Source organism: Anas platyrhynchos, chromosome 8 (assembly GCF_047663525.1).
Source record: "Anas platyrhynchos isolate ZD024472 breed Pekin duck chromosome 8, IASCAAS_PekinDuck_T2T, whole genome shotgun sequence".
In the NCBI taxonomy this organism is placed as follows: Eukaryota; Metazoa; Chordata; class Aves; order Anseriformes; family Anatidae; genus Anas; species Anas platyrhynchos.
In genome coordinates this window covers 37,940,471-37,958,386 of record NC_092594.1, presented here as the reverse complement: position 1 = coordinate 37,958,386, position 17,916 = coordinate 37,940,471, and the positions used below count along the sequence as shown (strand labels likewise).

General features: G+C 44.3%; 1 protein-coding gene and 1 long non-coding RNA gene across 3 annotated transcripts in view; both read right to left on the bottom strand.

The window, feature by feature from the left end:
* PDE4B (phosphodiesterase 4B) overlaps positions 1-17,916 on the bottom strand; it is a 173,702-nt gene that overhangs the window by 103,308 nt on the left and 52,478 nt on the right. The gene's annotated exons all lie outside the window — the stretch shown is intronic.
* LOC110353806 (uncharacterized) lies at positions 11,500-14,266 on the bottom strand. Its single transcript, XR_005267396.2, has 3 exons — positions 14,024-14,266; positions 13,563-13,674; positions 11,500-12,584 (listed from the first exon to the last, which is right to left on the bottom strand). It is a non-coding gene; the product is annotated as an uncharacterized lncRNA (long non-coding RNA).

The window sequence follows — 17,916 nt, the reverse complement described above, 5'->3', positions numbered from 1 at the left end:
ATGCTTGTCTTCTTAAAGTTCTCATTACTGACGCTCATTTCTCTTCCTCCTCCTCAGGTAGCAGATGGAGTAGTACAAATCACACGTCAGCATATCCTTGGGAAATAGTCTGAATAAATATAGCCAGTTTTAAAAAGTCTAGATAGCACAAATATGAGGAGAAATAAGGCTGAATACGTGCACCATACTGACTGCCATGCACCAGACGAAGTGCAAATGCAATTTAAGAATTGAGGAAAAAGTGCATACAGCTGAATATGTGAATAGTGGTACTTTATTTTCTTATCTCACTGGAAAATCAGTCTTTGTGTGGAAATGGACAACACGACAGTGGATCACGTAGTGTAAGAGCAGCTTTGCAACATCCAGAAAGCCAGCTTTTATCTTCTGCACTGCCAGATGATAAATTATTTTTTTAATAACATAACAGAGCCAATTTTCTGAGAGCCTTTCCAGAAGTTCCTGTGGAGACTGATGGTCTCTAGCACCAGTCCCGGTACAGCACGCAATCTGTAGATGAAAGGATCTTAAAAGCACATCATCTAAGGCAAGGGCTTCCCGTAACTACTAGCTGTTTAGGTCTCTGAGATCCACTCCTTCCCCAGAAAGCCCACGATGCAGATGCTCACTACCTGCAGGCTCCAAGCTAGCGTCAGACCTGAGGATCCTGCACGAAGAAAGAGAACCATCGAGTCACAGAATCGTTTAGGTTGGAAAAGATCTCCAAGATCATCAAATCTAACCATTAACGAAGCACTGCAAGCCTACCACTAAACCACATCCCCAAGCACCACATCCACACGTCCTTTGAAGACCTCCAGGGATGGTGACTCAACTACTCCCCTGGGCGGCTGGTTCCAACGCCTCACAACCCTTTCAGTGAAGAATTTTTCCCTAATATCCAACCTATACCTCTCCTGGCACAACTTGAGGCCAGCTCAGATCTAGCATCTGGCACATCTGTGCGTGTATTTTGAACTTGGTGCTAACAGTGACTAATTTCAAAAGGCTTCAGCCATGCTCACCAATTCCTGCTTGGAAACCAAACAAGAGACAGCCTGCTTATAAGGCCTGCAGTTCCTTGGGAGATCCCAAAAGTTACTGACATTCATTCTCCTTCTTAGATCAATGGAAAAAAATCTTATAATCATTAAATATTTTTAAAAATTGAATCAATGCCGTTTCACCTGCAAGAGAATAACAAGACTGATGGCATCTCCTCATGAAGGATGTGAAGATGACTGACTTTGCTATCATGCCTGGTCATGGGAAAAGCTGACCATTTGGAAATACGCATTGTATGTTAGTAAAGGGTTTGTCCTAGCTGAAAATCTAGACTAGAAATAGAAAATATGGATAGAAAATAAGAAATATTTCCAACTGGAGAAGTTTATCTAAAAGCTAAGTATAAGAACTGCTACCTTTATTAAATACAGTAATTAATTAGCTACAGCTAGACAACATTAGGAGCTCAGAAAATTCGTGAGGTTTGGACTTGCTTCCCTTGCTGTGGATAGGGACCAAGAAGTCATCAAGTCACTTCCCCCATTTTCTGCCCTGGCGCTCAACACAAGGACTCAAACATGTTTGAGTTGCACAGAGGATGTTCCTTACTCTAACAGTCTTCTGCTAAGACTGGAACATGCATCTGGAATAATAACCTCAGACAATAATACAGAATACAAATGCCAGGACACATTAGACCAACCCACAAAACAAAATCAATAGAGCAGCAACTTATTTTGCTCTTGAGAAAGCTGCTTGGTGAGCTTATTCCTCCTGTCCTTTCTTACGTGATTTCTGCTAAACAACACCTTCAGGATTTTGCAGTGAGAGGGAGCTGAATGAAAATTAATCAACAATTTCCAGTAAAGATGATTTATGGATAAAAGAAACTTTGATCTGAGGAAGCAGAACAAGAGCAGTGGCAGTGCCTTTGATGCAGACGATGGACTGTTTTCGGCAATACCGTCTTGGTCGTGCCGTTAGTTGAGGGATTTACCTTTCTTCTTCAGTTGAAACGTCTTTTGCCAAATAAAATATAATGTTTTGATCCCTTTTATGTCAATTATTTTGCGTTGAATATATTGACTTAAGTCTTTGTTGTGGGTGTTGCCAAGAGTGGAAAGTTCTTCTACATCTCCTTCCTTTGAAGAATGTTTCAATATTAAGTATGAGTAAGCCAAGGATGGAGATGAGTCAGACCTATCACTCAATGCACAGGCAGCTTTGAACTACTGGAGATGACACGGAAGCCCTCAGGTGTACCAGGAAAAACGGATCCCAATGTTTCGCTCAGCTGGGAGAATCACATTTCAAGCAGCCTTGTGGAACACGGTACAGAACTCCTTCACTTACTGCATTTTCTTAACATACAAACAATGGAAGAAAATGCACCTTAAGCTTAAAACAGAGCATGCAAATCGTTACGCAACCCTGAACATTTAATATAAAAATTATGTCCAGCTTCTAGATTTGAAAAGCCCATAGGAATTAGAGAAAATCAAATTCACTAGCATTTCTGTTGAATGTATTCCCTGAAGTCAAGTAAAATTGTCCTCAAATTCTCCCAGTTGTATAAAAAAAAAAGGTCTGAAGAGTACTCAAAACCTATGGCTCATTTTTAATACGAGAGACAAAAATGTTTAACATCAACCTTACTCCCTGACAATATTTTGTCAGGAGAGAGCTATACCAATAATATTTATCTACGAATATAAATAACTCATTCCTTTCGAAAAGGCGTTCAGATGTCCAAAATAGCAATTCATCTCCCTGTTTTTGTTAATTACCAGCAAACTGTGAATTTTCATGGGGAGACGACATTCCCTGAGAGGGGGCCATAGGGGCACCTCAGCCGGGAAGCGGGCGCGGGCCTCCCCGTGTTAGGGGCTGCTCCTTCTCAGACCTTGTTGTGTTACGACCCCCTGTCCAACAGCTCCTCCACAAACGGAGGCGGATTTGCTTCTCTCGCATTACGAACGTGATGATTCCCTTGTAATCCCATTCCTTTTTTCACACCACTCTAGGGGAAATTGAAATGGAGCCGACAGGCCTTGGCACACAAACACGAGCAGGCAAAGACTTTGGAGATGGTATTTAGGGGTCGGCTCTGCGCTCGCATGGCAATGACAGCCACTTTAAGGGCGTATCAGTGCTTCTACAATGGCCTTCATCCCCTTTATTCAGCTGTGACAGGACCCGTGAGGTGCTGGGCCGCAGTGGCGCGGGTCAGGGCCTCCTCTGCGTAGCACGATGGCTGCCTCACCGCCACCACCCCGAGCCTGGGAGGGTTTTGAGAAGCCAGGGAGCGGTTCAGAGCAGGTCATTAATCTGTATGCAAATGAACGGCGGGCACAAGGTATCAGCCCGCTAAGGACCCTCGCTCAGCAAGGCAGAGCCGCTCCAGCTCTGTTTCCCCGACGCTCCAAGTGCTATTTTCGCTGGATGACGCCCGCAGTGCCATGGTTACAGCAACGCCGCACAAAGCCTCGCTCCCGCCTCTCCCGCTGCTACCAAGGACCCCTCGGCTCAGCACAGCCGCTGCCAGGCCCCTTCCTCCCCCTCGCTGCCACCTGGGGACAACCCTGTTGCCACCCAGGGACTTGGCGAGGGACCCGCGGGCCCGCGGCCGCTCGCCACATAACGGTGTGGGCACGGGCCATCGGCTCGGCCCAGCAGTACTTAACAGCCCTCACTCCCTCATTACATTTTAATGGTCTTTGTTTTATTAAAAAAGTTACTCAGCACTTAGGGAGGCTCCGTAGCTGACCACGAGCTGCGCCTTGTTGCTGTGCAAATTTTTCCAAGCCCCTACGTCACGCCACAAAGAGCAAGCGGGCAATGCCACACAAACAGGCATTTAGTAAGCTCCGCAGGCTCTAGCAGAGGTCTTTGAACCTTTCTTCCCGAGATGTGTAATTTAAGCCTATTCTACATACTGTTTTTCCCCATTTACAAACACAAAAAAACTAATTTTTCATCTCACCGGAACCTTACCAAGCTCAATAACCAGATAATGGATTCTGAGCACAGTTAAGCAAACCTTATTCAGACAGAAATCTCATCAGCTGGGCTTTGCAGTATTTTTTTTTTTTTTAAAGAATTATTTGCTTATATCTTGACTCTGTTGTATTCAATTCCAAACCTTGTTTTGAATTTCAAACTCTATCCCCTTTTCTGCTACATATTGGTCCGTCCTGAAAAGAAGATTACTCTGGTCAATCTTTGTCTTATCACGCAATTTTCTCATTTTTCACATTACTGAATACTAATGTAATTTCACTATTATCTATTTTCAAATCAGAACTGGAGAAGAGGTTGGCTTGGGGTGGGCTGGTTTTGGGTTGTGTTTTTTTATTTTTTTCCAAGTTAATGACTCCCACCTGTGTCTTTCATGGTAGAAGGCATTAATTAAATCTGCAGAATTTCAAACATTTTCTTGACATAATGGTTGCTTACCCATTATCAGACTACCATTTTTCCCTCCACCACTATGCTTAAAATAATGAGCAAGTGACAGCCATTAAATGTCAGCACAGAGAAGTGGCAGATCGATGGAGAATGACTTGTGCCTGCGTGTTCTCCAGCAAGTCTGGCCACTGTGTCTGACACAGTATCAACACAGATAAAACCAGGGCTTTATCAAGTAAGTTTGAAAAGGGCAAAATCCAGTTTGTTTTCTTCTCTTTTTTTTGCCTATCCCCCCCTTTGTATATATATATATTTTTAACTGATCAGCCGGCAGCCTGGCACACGTTAGTGTTCAAAGAGCCTCATGCCCACCCTTTGCCACGATAGCCCCAAGGAAAAAAATATATAAATCAAAATAAATAAATAAACCTATTTTTTTGTGAAAATCTGCTTGCATTTGAAACTTTCCAACCACCAGCAGCACCAGCCACACTTCAGGCATGCCATGCCTTACTTTTTGTCCCAGCGAGTTGCAGGTGCCAGCCAGGCAAGGGCAGCTTCCACCAGCAGCACGAGGGGCTCGCAGGAGGGTTTGCACCATCCCTACGGCCGTGCCTCTTGGTTTAGCTCCTACTGACAATACAGCGAGCGAATTACTTTCTGAGATTTGTTATAGCTTCATTTTTCTTGATTTCCTCTCATGCTTTCTTTACCAGTGAATTAGTGCGTGCATTAAGGAAAGCAAGGCTTCCTACTAAAATAAAACCAAGAGGTCAGATTCGCTGAAGCCCAAACATCCTAGCACTGCTAAAGCATCCACATCCCTCACTGCTCCTTGCCAGTTCCTACACAAACTTGTTCTAAGATTCCAGCAGAATCAGGCACCGTGCAAGAATACCTGCCCGAAATCAGTGCTGGTTGGCTTTAAGTCCTGCTGTAAGGTACAATCTGATAACTTGTGTTGATTAAAAAAGGAGTACCTGCTGCTGCTTTCAGCATTAGAATAACTTCTGGTATTTCACTCAAGTGACTTGGATGTCTGAGCACACAAACGCATCAAACTGCAAGACAGAATGGAAAATTCCACTGGAAGGAACAGGCACTTTTATTTTTTTTTTTATAGGCTGGCATTTCTTTTCCTTTATTAGTGTCTGCTGCTTCAGGTCTCACAGCTGCAAGGATGCTTTGTGCGTGTGCTGCCCACCTTGGCATTATTCAGCAGAAAACACAGCACTTACTTCTTACAGCTCTAGCATCTTTGCAGGACCTGGTACCAGCACCTCGTTTGGCGTGTGCGTAGCCCCATAGCTCAGAGGCAGCAGGGGAACCCAAAGCTCCAGCATGCCCCTGCCTTCCCACCCCACTCCACTCCATCTCCTTCTCGTTTCAGCCAAGTTCCAGCTCCCTCCCACCACCCAATATCCCCCCAGCTCCTCTGCTTTGCTTGCAGCAGCACCCCTCTGCCTGCTTCTGCCATCAGCACAGTTTCCTCATCCTCTCCTCACAGTAACAATGGCAGCCTCCACTTCTTCTTCGGGATCAGGGAAATGTAAAGCCATGCAAGTTTTCGTTCAAATATCTTACAGAGCTATTCTCAAGCCTGAAGGAGATGAGACGTAAAGGAAGAGCACTGTTTCAATTTAAATATCACAAAGCACCAAAGGTACTTGTTTAAAGGTCAACACTCCCAACACATCTCTTCTAAAGCACTACAAATAACAGCAAAAATCCTTCCTTGTCTCGATGTGCTGTTAGATGTCTTAAGCATTCTCCCTGTGCCTACGGTAAGAATTACTGCTTAGTGAAGAAGGGGACATTCACAAATCCCTCCCAACAGAGGCTCTACCTCAGTGGGAAGGAACAAATCAATTCACTACCTGGAATTCATAAACACCCTGAATTCGTTCTCATTCTGGCTCACCCCCAGAAATACGCAATCATTTGCCATTGTTGATTTGTTTGCATTAAGCTTTACTGCACACACTGACACCAGAATCGGGCCAATCTGAAAATCCCATAACTTGTTTAAAAACAAGAATCTCCATTCACAGCCAGCGAAAACAAAAGAGATCCCAGCAGAAAGGGCTCCCATTGCTGGGAAGCAGCGATTTGATGGCACTCAATGACTCTTAGAAGCAGAGCAGAACCCCCAAGGCCCAGGACAGAGCTCTCCCCAGGTACAAATTCATTAGGTCAGCCCAGCGCACTGCATCCCCCCCTTCGGGTGACCTTGCAGCCAGGGGCCAATGCTGCAAAACCCTCACGTCCTCCCAGTTCTCAGAGCACAAATAGCATTTAGAGGCTTGTACGAAGAGATGCTGACAGCGAAGAGAAAGAATCTTTGTTTTAATCCTCGAAAATGTTAGGTAACATTCATAACACACTTAATTAATAGAAATTATACTTAATTTTTTTCTAGTGAAAATTGCGTGACTTTATCTTACAGAACAAAATGCTTGGCGAGTGAACACACCACATGTCACACCGAGCAAAGCAGCTATTAACTTACTCTGCAGTGACACAAAATAATGTTCTCAATAAAATATGCAGAACACAAGTGACACTAATACAAAAGAAGGATGGCTTGACTGCGGTTCCCAGCACAAGTCCTACTGAAGTTAAAAATCAAACAAACAGAGTTATACCACTGAGGCTGGTACCTACATGGTCACATCCATTCTGCCAAGTGCCGTGGCAAGATGCATTATAAACAAAATAAAAACTTGTGAAAGATGCAATGTTGCTGTATTTCAAACCCAGGACAGGCACATCCAATTCTGTCCAGAACAGCTGGAATCAAACAGAGGAAGGGATTATCCGCAGAATTATAATTACCCTTGTATAAAGTGTTCCTGGCTAACACAAAGAGCTGTCTTTTATTCTGTTCTGTAAGACAGGAAGAGACCCAAGAATTAGATTAATGATACAAAGATTTATACCTTAGGAAGAAAGACAGCTATGACATGAAATCCTGCCCATGCAAATCTTGGTGTTTTTTTTGACATCAGAGGGTGAGACGTTCAGCCCTAAGCAAGCCCCTAACCCATTCTAACATCATCTGAAAAAACAAACGATGGTGAAAAAAAGGAAGAGAAAAAAATTACCTTCTGGCAAGGATGGCAAACAGCACATAAATGCATGTTATTTAACTTCTCAGTGAGAATATTTAGGAACAGCCGCTGTCCCCTAGCAGTATTTTTGTCTCTATAGCCAGATGTGAATGAGTTTGGGGGATACAGACACTAACTGAAAAAATTCACCAAGAATGAGAAAAGGTGAAAATTCCCAAGGGAGAGTTGTGTATTTGCCAGTTTCGCAACCCAATTAAAAATGTCTATTTAAATAACAATTATCAGGATTCACAGACATCATTTGAATACTTTGAACAAAGCAATTTCATTCTCACCAAAGTGCTAGACAAGACAGAGTTACAATTTTATTTTTTTTTAATTCATTCCTGTTATATAAACAACCTGAATGCAATTCGGGGGGGCACAAGACCATTAGGAAGATTTCCTATTTTGGGGAGCTTTTTTTTTTCCTTTGGGGGGGGGAACCAAAGGCAGGCTGCATTGTTTCCATGGTCCCTTGATTAACTGCCATAGTAACTAGGTGGTAGTGGATCTGGAGCAGGCTCCCTCCTATTTTCATGTCGGTTGTTATACTTGAGAGTACCGGGGCCATTTCTGTCCATACTCTGTATCATGCAAAACACCTGAACCTGTTTGTAAGAAAGGAAGAAGGAATACAGCAGTCTACAGACACAAACTGGACCTTTTCAGGTGAAACCGGGCTGGAAGGTGTGCTCCGGATGCACCTGGGGCTCTCCAGCCCCAAATGGGCACTCGGTTTTTGGAACCAGCCCCAGCTTGAACCCTCAGAGCTGTGACGTGGACATGAAGGGTCTGCGGACACCAGTGCCTCACCACTGCTCTCCTCTCCCCGTTTGCTCTTACTGAGCCTACTGCTTGCCAATGTGGACCAAACCTCACCGTGCCGATGGCAGCTTTGCCTACAGCAGTCCTTAAAGGGCAAAGTCAAGCAGCCTGCGCACCTGCCTGCTGCGGAACAGCATTTCTCTCCCAGAGAACCTGCAGAGCTGAAGACAGCTTCGCAAATGTCAGTCCCCAGCAGATGCTGCACTCTCATTCAAGTATTTCAGAATCTGCACTTCAAAACCAGCACAGATCGCCCTCCTTTGGAGAGGGGGCTTTGGTCTCACCAGGGAGAAGGGACTCGCCCAGTGGAGGGCTCTGAACCTGTCTCCTCCAGCAGTGCAGATGGGGAAAGGAGGCCAGAGAGGTCACCAGAAGAGGGAAGACACCACCCAATAAATGGGACGAGCCCCCTGCAGCCTCGCACGGTGTGCCCTGGAGCCCAGCAGACAGCAGGGTGCCCGGGGAGCACCTCGGCACGCGGTGCAGGGCGCCTTGGCTGGGATGTGTGACGCTGCTGCCTTATATAACTGCAGCCACCAATCCGTCCAGCAGTTATTTTCCACTCTGACCTCTGGTCCCACACACCAGACACGTATGTGAGGTGACTTAATGACCTCGCAGGAAGCGTGGAGGGAGGTGCTTTAATGACAAGGAGTACGAAGCCACCAGCACGTGGCGGCTGCACGACCAGCAGGGAAGGAACACAGGTAAAAGCAGTAACGTGGGTTAAGATCTTCCTTCTCACTGCACTGTACGCCCTCAGCAGCTTATCTTAGTGCAGATGGAGGTCAGCCCCTCGCCATCCCCCTAAGGGAGCCTTTCTGAACGCCCGTACCCAGAAAACCTCCCTGCTGCAGAACTTGCTGATTCTTTCTTGCCCTACCTCCAGCAGACACGAAGCAAAGTTTCCTCCTCCTGAAACTTCTCACAGAACTAAAAGGAGGTAATTGCCCCTTGAGTAAACACCACCGACCTGTCCTTCTGTCCTGACAGGTGATGGCTGCTGGACCACGGTCGCTTCTGCCACTTTCTTCCAGGCTCTCTCATGCTCCCTCTTGAAGCGAGGTCCCCAAGCTGGACGCAGTCCTGCAGCTGTGACTTCGCTACGTGAAGCAGGGCAGAATCCCTCTCGTCTGTGAGTGGACTCAGAACTGGAACAGTGAGCATCGCGCCCAGAGCCTGCAGAAAAGCGTTGGCTGTTCCTCGACTCCCAGCCCGGCTGTGCTGCATTTAGCCTCCTCCAGCCTACCAGGATGACTGCCAGAAATGCACCTCTTTGCTCTGCTGCTGTTCTACGTATATTGATTAAAAATAACCACAGAACCCAACACCTTTTTAATTAATATCTTACCTTGCCTCTGTCTACCACACTTTTTCACAGTAAAATTCTGTAAAATCTCATAAAAACAACATGTGAAAATGCAAGTGATTTGTTGACCTCCCAGGATGTTTCCCCAGACTCCTCTAACGTTATATTTGCCTTTGTGGACACAGAGATTACAAGCAACAACATTGCTCAGCCAGCCAGATCGAGATATGTATGGCAAGAGGAAGAATATTATTGTAACAGATTACAATGCACTGAACAATATGCTTCCAGTGCTGTAGGCAACAGCATCTATCCACTCAGTTGGCCTAATATCAATAATTCAATATTAACGCTTCTCAACAAAAGTAGAGGCTTTCCAAAGGAAGTATTCTTCAAATGTTTATGTCTATACACAGCCCTGACACGCAGATCAAAACCATGAAATTGGTTAAAAATATTCTAAAATTCATTTAACAATTATAGTTGGGGAAATGATGAATACAGATTAATGAACCACAGCTTGTGTTAGGAATATTTCCTCAAGTAAACAAGCTGCAACACGCACACGTGTTAGTGTGGTTGCTTATTCAGAGGCGATGAAATTCCCACAAGAAAGCGATGAAGAAACCACCTGAACGTTCATGCTTCTCAAGGGGAAAAAAGTCATTCATGTGTAAGTTTGTATGAAATAAATATATCTCTTGTGACTCTTTCCTTCCAGAATCTGACACCATGTTGGGGTGGGCAAAGGAGGCTCGTTACAATTCATCAGTTTTCACCCCTGGCCTGAGAAGGTGATCATGGGTGACCTGGGGTGCTGCACTCCATCTGTGCTCACATCCTCTCCTCTTTTTCATCATATAGAGTGAAATAATTTACGTTATTCCTGATGGGAATTGCTAATCGTGATTATGCCAAAGAGAGCTTCAACCAAATCTTTTTCCTTGGTTTAGACTGCAGGCCAACAAACTTGATGGCCATAAATCCTGACCATTCACTAAACCAGAAATGAATCATTTATACCTGCAATTTGCATTATTTACATCAGTGAAATACTACTTAAAATTCATAAAATAATTTATGGGATGGCTATGAACGTCAGAAATAAAAAAAGTACAACAGAAATACATTGTGAAAACTGCGTGTTGCCTCTCCTGCTGTGTTTTGTTAAAAGCACACCAACAGGCACTGAAAACAATCCCAGCAGAACGATGCCGCAGCTTGGTTAATTTGTGCTGGAAACAGAACACAGACCTGGGGGTTGTGGTGCAACTTTCTGCTTTCACCCTCATTTTAACAGAGACCATCAACCCCCCGCAATCAGACGGCAACTCCAATTTTGGACTGGTTAAATTTCCTGTTATTTCGACAAGAAAACTGAAACAATTTTCATTGTTACTCCATGTGGACATTCCGCTGGTATTTTCAGCCCTTAAATGTTAATGCATTAACTGAAGCACTACTTATACTGAAAAGCAAATTGTTTTTCAAAACTCTCATGAAATCTGGCTCCACAATTTCCAGCGGTGCTCTGTCAGGGACTGCAGTTTCAACCCTGGCTGTTTTATACACAGATATTTTGAGAGCGGAGAAAAAGTATACACACTGCGCTACTTAACAGCATAATCCGCAGGACAACGGATAGCTTATTAAGGGACAAAAGTCCAATTAAAAATATTAAATGAACCTAAGCAGCAATTGGTATAAGCACTGGATTTAGTCTGCTAGTGCTTCAGTCATGGCACGGTGCCCTGCAGTGCTGGTGTCTCTCTCCCCCCGGTTCCCCTCCAAAAAAACAACAAAAAAACTCCGCAAGCCTGGGATGTATTTGGTTTAAAAAAAAAAAAATTAATCTCTTCTTACAGATCTGATTTGTACTTTGGGATAATCTCTTCGTGACAGCTCTCCGAAACCTTCAATGTAGGAAAAGGGGCCAGCTGAGGAGAGAACGAGCCCTGCCCAGGTGCTCACAGGAGGATGGATTCCTGCTCTCCCTGAGCAGAGCTTTCCCTGCCCAACGCACTGCGGATTAAACATTTCTGGAACACGTCTGTGGTGATGGTGTTTGGGGAGCAGCAGAGACCTCAGTGCTGTAAAGGTGTCAACAGACTCGGGAAGTGATGCGACAGACCTGGAGCGACGTTATCATACACGCGTGTGGTGGAGGACTGGTCAATAGCCAAGTGCCTTTCAAAACGTTAAACGTTCTCGCTGAGGAAGGATTAAGGCTGATGAGGCAGAAATTACACTTCCTCGTGTAGGTGGCACCATATGGGAGTTGTCACAACACATGCTCCTGCAGAGGCACGTGTCCCAGAGCTCTGCTGCCTCTCATACACGGGGACTTACCCCAGCTACAGCAGAATTTGTGCATTAATTACCGAAACCTTAAAAATCATCTTCTGGGAGGACACTGGGGTCCCTTGGGGTGCCTGGCAGAGCTGGGTCTCAGCCCCGGGGATGAGCCTGGCCTCTTGGCAGCATCATCAGGGCTCCGATGGGGAGCAGCAGCAGCCCCGTGGGCCCTTGGGGCTGCAGTACCCACAGAGGGGTGTCCCCGACCTCCACCTCCGGGTTTGGCGTGTGCCAGGACCTCTCCTCTCCCAGCAGGAGGGTGGAAGAGGCCTGGCAGACAGCAGGGGCTGTCCTGCAGCCCGTGGTCCTGTGGCTCGGCCCCGTGAGGCCTACACGCACAGCATGGCAGGAGCCATTACCTGGGTGCTTGGAAGGGGCCTTCTGCACCAACAGCACCTCGGAAACATTCAGCACAGAAAATTCCTCTCGGTCTGTCCTCAAAAGACTTAAATGTGATGACCTAGAGATTAATCTTCTGCCTGCACCGTAAATCCAAGCGGCGCAGCAGGAGGCCCACACATGTCACGGCAATCAAAACAGCTCAGCCCCACCAGTTCAGGGAAGGATTACTGCAGGGGAATGAAAAAAAATGTTTTAACAGCTAAATAAGCCAGCCAGCGTCTTAAAAATACTTAAAGATATGAAGATGTCCACTCTGTTTCTGATCAGAGAATGAAAGATTAGAAACATGAAGTCAACATATTCCACCTGGGCTCCAATTCCAGGCTCATACGCGGTCTGCGAGTACAGACTGATGAAGCAGGAACAAAACAAATAGATGCTACGGCTGCCTAAAACCTCAGCCAAACAAACTGTCCACAGGAAAACACACTAGCGTGAGAGAGACAGGAACAGCAGGACAGAAATGAAATGGGATTCTTTAGTTCGTATGTCTAAGTCATTAGAAATTCCCTCGCTTACCAGTAAATGTTAGTATGAGAGGGATAGGCCTAGAAAAACAAACTGAACGCTGCCACCCGAAGTGACAGGGTATGCCACAGAGGAATCACGTGGCTTTGAAAGGAAATAAGGCAAGCATAACAGGTCCGGTGGGATTAATATCAAGAAAGACTAAAATCAGAGGACACTCATCTGTTAGGCATGTCACAGCTAACACAGTCACTCTGATTGCCAACGTTTGTTTCCAGGTATTAATACAAGCAGTAAAATCATATCAGAGTGGTAACAGATAAAAGCACTGCTAGGAATATTGGGATGAAACGAAGAATAAGGGTCTACACTACACAGAGAAGCTTCCAGACCCCAATATTCACTGAACAGAAACAGTGCATCAAGCTGCAGAGGCTCTGATACCAAGGACATCTATCCCAGACCTGCAGGAACACTCGTCCGTGGACTTCCCAGTAACCTTCTCTGATGGTTACTGGGACCAGTAATGGCACACTTTGGGCCGGGCCCATGCAGGGACCCAGAGAGCACAGAGCAAGCTGAGTGCAGCAATGTGTGGGGAATATAATGCTCCATAATGACCAGGTACATGCAAAATGGGGTAAACATCCAAAAACACAATAAATAATCACAATTACCTTAAATCTATTCTGTTTGTGCATCCATAAAGCAAAGGTACTTCTCTTTTGTAAGGATCTACAGACTTCCAGGGAGAGGTGAGGGGGAAGAAGGATCTCATTAGGGGTTTGGCTAACAAAAAAATCTGGGTTACTTTTATAGCCTGTTAATTCTTTTATTTGTACTGTATGCATACATCCTATTTAAGATAAGTATGTTAAATCAATGTAGAGAAGGTTAACGGATTATTTCAAAAAATAACTTTGTGATCCTGAAAAGTATCTCAAGACTAAAACTAATAAAAAATACAACAACCTTAGAACGAAAATACAATCTCTTTCCTGTGAGACCTATGACAGTTTTTCAATAAGGAATATTAGAAGTTTGCTATAAAGAAATTATTTTCTGCAAAATGTATTTATAATAATCCTTGATCTGCAATCACTACGTTCCTGTTAATCAACATGTGATTAACCCGCACCTTTTGCTCTGTACCGACTCCACCTTACCAAGGCTTTGCCAAAGTGACTGCCATTTCCAGCAGCACAAAAAACATACTAATATAACTATACAACAGAGGAAAACTAAAAAATATGTTAAGCTTGACTGGGGTGCCCAGCTGGAGAATTAGAAGAGTTCCGATTTGCAGACCTAACTCAAACCAAAGTCACTGGAAGCTCTGCAGCTCATCAGAACCAAACCCAACCATGACAACCTGCCAGCAGACACCACCAAGTCTAAAATCTAACCCACAAGGAATCTCCCAGTTTTAAATTGTGGCAGGAAGCCAAAGAACTCAAACCAAGCACCCCCCAAGACTATGTTCTTCAGCTGTCCTGAATACCTTTGCCACAAGGGCTGACGATGCGAGTCACCAGAACTTGCTGCCAGCTGCAAACGCTCTCACCAAGAGACTTTCATCCAAACACAGCAGCTTCTCGTCGGCATGCCCCGTTATACCACGCTTGTATTTATTAAGCACTAATAAGTTTTTAATCTTGGTTATTCTTTTCAGTTGAGTCATTACTGGAATACTTTATTGCCTTTCTGAAATGATTAACAGCAGTGACCTTTTCAAAATTTGGAAGGATCTTTTCTGCATGCTAAGTAAGAACACAATGGCTTAATTTAAACTATAGCACAAACCCAATCTGCCTGAATAATCTCTGTCAACAATCACCTAACATTAAGAAACTCAAATAAAAATGCACAGTCAGTAGCAGGTTTGTTTTTAATTCCTCTGTCCTTTTTAATATCCTGCTCTAGGCAAGAGTTATGGGTGACAAAACCAGCCATAGTTATCACATCAATTTAACTTCTGTGCATGAAGCCAAATCCAATTCAGCTGTGAGAAGCTGCAAAGATCAATTTTTCAACATGACAAAACCCTCGCTGCTGCAGTTGCCCGGGTCCCAAATCCCAGCAGATTCGGCAAGCGCTATACGAGGCCAGGTGACCACAAAGACACCTCTGTGCTGCCTCTGACAGAGGAATAAGAAAATTGGACCACAGAAGCACAATTGTGCCAGCACAATCAGCAGAAGTTACTTGAAGGAGATGTCTGCCAAAGAAAAAGCTGACTGAAGAGTACTACACAGCTCTGAAACTTTAAGTGATCAGTGCTATTTCTTTTCACCAAGATGAAATGACGGGTAATTTTTGTGAACAGTTCTCCCTCAAAGTAGCCATATCCACTCAATTGTTACCAGCTGCAGGATTCCCAGCCCAGGGCCTTTATGTCAAATGGGGAATATCAGATAATTGCTTGCACTTGGGTCACACTGAAAGGGAAAAATAAAGTTATTTCCAATTGCAACATACTGCTGTTTTTAGAGATTGCTGTATTGCTTTAAACCCAAAGTTCCTTCAAAGCACGTCTACTTGGAAAGGTGAAGAGCATATGTTGCCATGAACTGCTCTTTAAGTCTCTGAAATGCTGTATTCGGCTTTGAAATTTAAATTTCTGAAACGTAGATCAAGAGATGTGGTATGAAAATAGGCCATTTGCAGCACTGGAAAAGCATTTGTATTAAAGCCTTCTGTTCTACGTGGAGGCAAAGTACTCTTGAACATTAAAGTCGCAGCTTGCATTCTTGTCCCTGTTTGAGATTTGCTTTTATCTCTCTTATCTCTTTTTAACCTTTGTCTGCGGTAATTGTTTTTGTTAAGTCTTGTTAATTAAGACTGTGAGCTCATCAGGGAAACCTGCCTCTCCTTTTGTTTCCCATTCCTGTAGCAGCCTGGCAGAAGTGCAGCATCCAAAGGCGTCAGATGAGAAGCCCATCAGAAGCACCGCACGGCATTGCAGAGTCGAGGTCCTCCATTCACCCGTCCACCTCCAGCAGAAGGCTTCTGCCCACGGAGCTGTGGTTCTGCCAATAAAGCTGGTTTCCTGCTCTCGGTGGGAGATTTTAATATTGACAATTAAAAACCCACTGGAATTAAATCATTCCCCCTCTCAGCCCAGAGCCGATGCCCTTCACGTGCTCACAGCCGTATCGCAGCGCTCCTTCCCACCCCGCTGACTTCCCAGTTTGGTTGGAGTTTCGCTAAATGCTATGTATTTATTCTCTTTGTCTGAGGCCTTGAAAGTTGGCTTTTAGTCTGTATGACAGGGCTCATAAATTAGTGACTATGAATTATTCATTAGGTATTTAACCAAATGCTCTACCAAAATGCCCAGTGGCTGCAAATCTAACAAAAATACATTATATATTCTATTTTTTCTTGATAAAACACTAAATACTACTTTTTTTTTTTTTTCCAAAGATTTCCTTAAGGCATCACTAGCTTTTACCTTAAGTGATACTAGAATAAAAGGCAGATTTAATAATCTGTTTCAGTTTCTTATCTTCCCTTTTCTTGAACCATTAATATAACTGAAAGCAGAAATGTAACTCAGCTTGTTATCTTTGCAAAATCAAATACATTAGACAGGGTATTATTTGCCTCAGGCAATGCCATTTCAAGTTTGTATCACTCCTAGCCAGGACCATTCAGTTTACAAAGAAAAAAATTTGGATTTGACAATGACTGCTGCCACTTGTCTACAATGAGCAATTGCTCTTTCACCAAGAAATCAGTTTCCACCCCAATACATTTGAATGAGCAAACCTGTGGTGTTTATTACATAGGAAATATTTTCCCTAAAGTCTTGAAATAATTAGAATTTGTTTTTCTTTGCCACGCTAGCAAGAGAAATCGGATATTAACCAAGACCTTTCTTAGGAGAGCAATTCCATCTTTAACAACTTAGAAATTAGATTTTTTAACAATGAAATACAGCGCTCATTTGTTTGCATGATAAACACGAAGGGAAAGAAAACCCAGCAACCAAATGCCTGGGCCTTAAACCGTGGGCTGAGGGCTCCACACGTCACCAACCTGGGGGAGCTGCTCTCAGCTTGAGAGTGGTTGTGAATGCCTGGTCACCTCCCAGCGACAGCCTCAGGGCTGAACACCACGCTCCTGGTCTTCTACAGTTTGATTTACCTGATCGATACGTGACATCACTCCAAGACTTCTGAATACCTGCCTTAAATCACGATGCACACAACTTTAAATGAGTTTTCAGTCCTATTTATTTTTTTTCTCATTTTCTTCCTCACTGCCTTCACAGTTACTAGCTCAACCTTCAATACTGTGCTTGAAAACCTCCGGCCTTGTTGTCTCACTCCGTCCCCCATCCCTTCTGCACAGAGGCCAGAGCACAGTTTCTCAATCTGATTGCTCTTTTGGGACTTACATTACAAATGAGAATAAGTCAGCCAACAGAAAGCCTGAGCAGAAATCCAGGTCTGACACTGGAATGTGAACGATGAGAGGTCAAGCGACAGAGGAGGCAGCGAGCAGTGGAGCGATCTAGGTCGAGGCTGATGGAAATCCTCCGACACGGGAGCACAGCCGTCAGCTCAGGCCACCGGGAGAACCTGTCAACTCTTCCACAGCTGGTGTTTCAGAACAGGGCCAGGATCCTTATTCATAATATTTTTCAAACTTCACTTTGTGAATTAACATCACTTTAAGTCCTTCTAGTTCATTCTGAATTATTTTAACCGCCCATTAAAACCGAATTCCTTTCTCAAGTACAGCTTGAGGCTATTTTGAGGGAGTACACTACAAAGGGAGCGTGCTGTCAAATTCGGTTAGTGGTTAATAGTACGTGAATCCAAACAATATAAATATGCTCAGAACACAACAAAACAACCCATCGGAAAATATTTCTGTCCTACAGAGCAAACTCCTGACGTTTTTCACTTAGCCTCATGTGGAGTCCTGGTTTACAGAATTCCAGAAAATGAAGATTTAACCCAAAGTACAGAGCCTGTTGTCAAAAAATCTTCAGTGCTTTCCAAGCACAGCTGAAGAAGATTC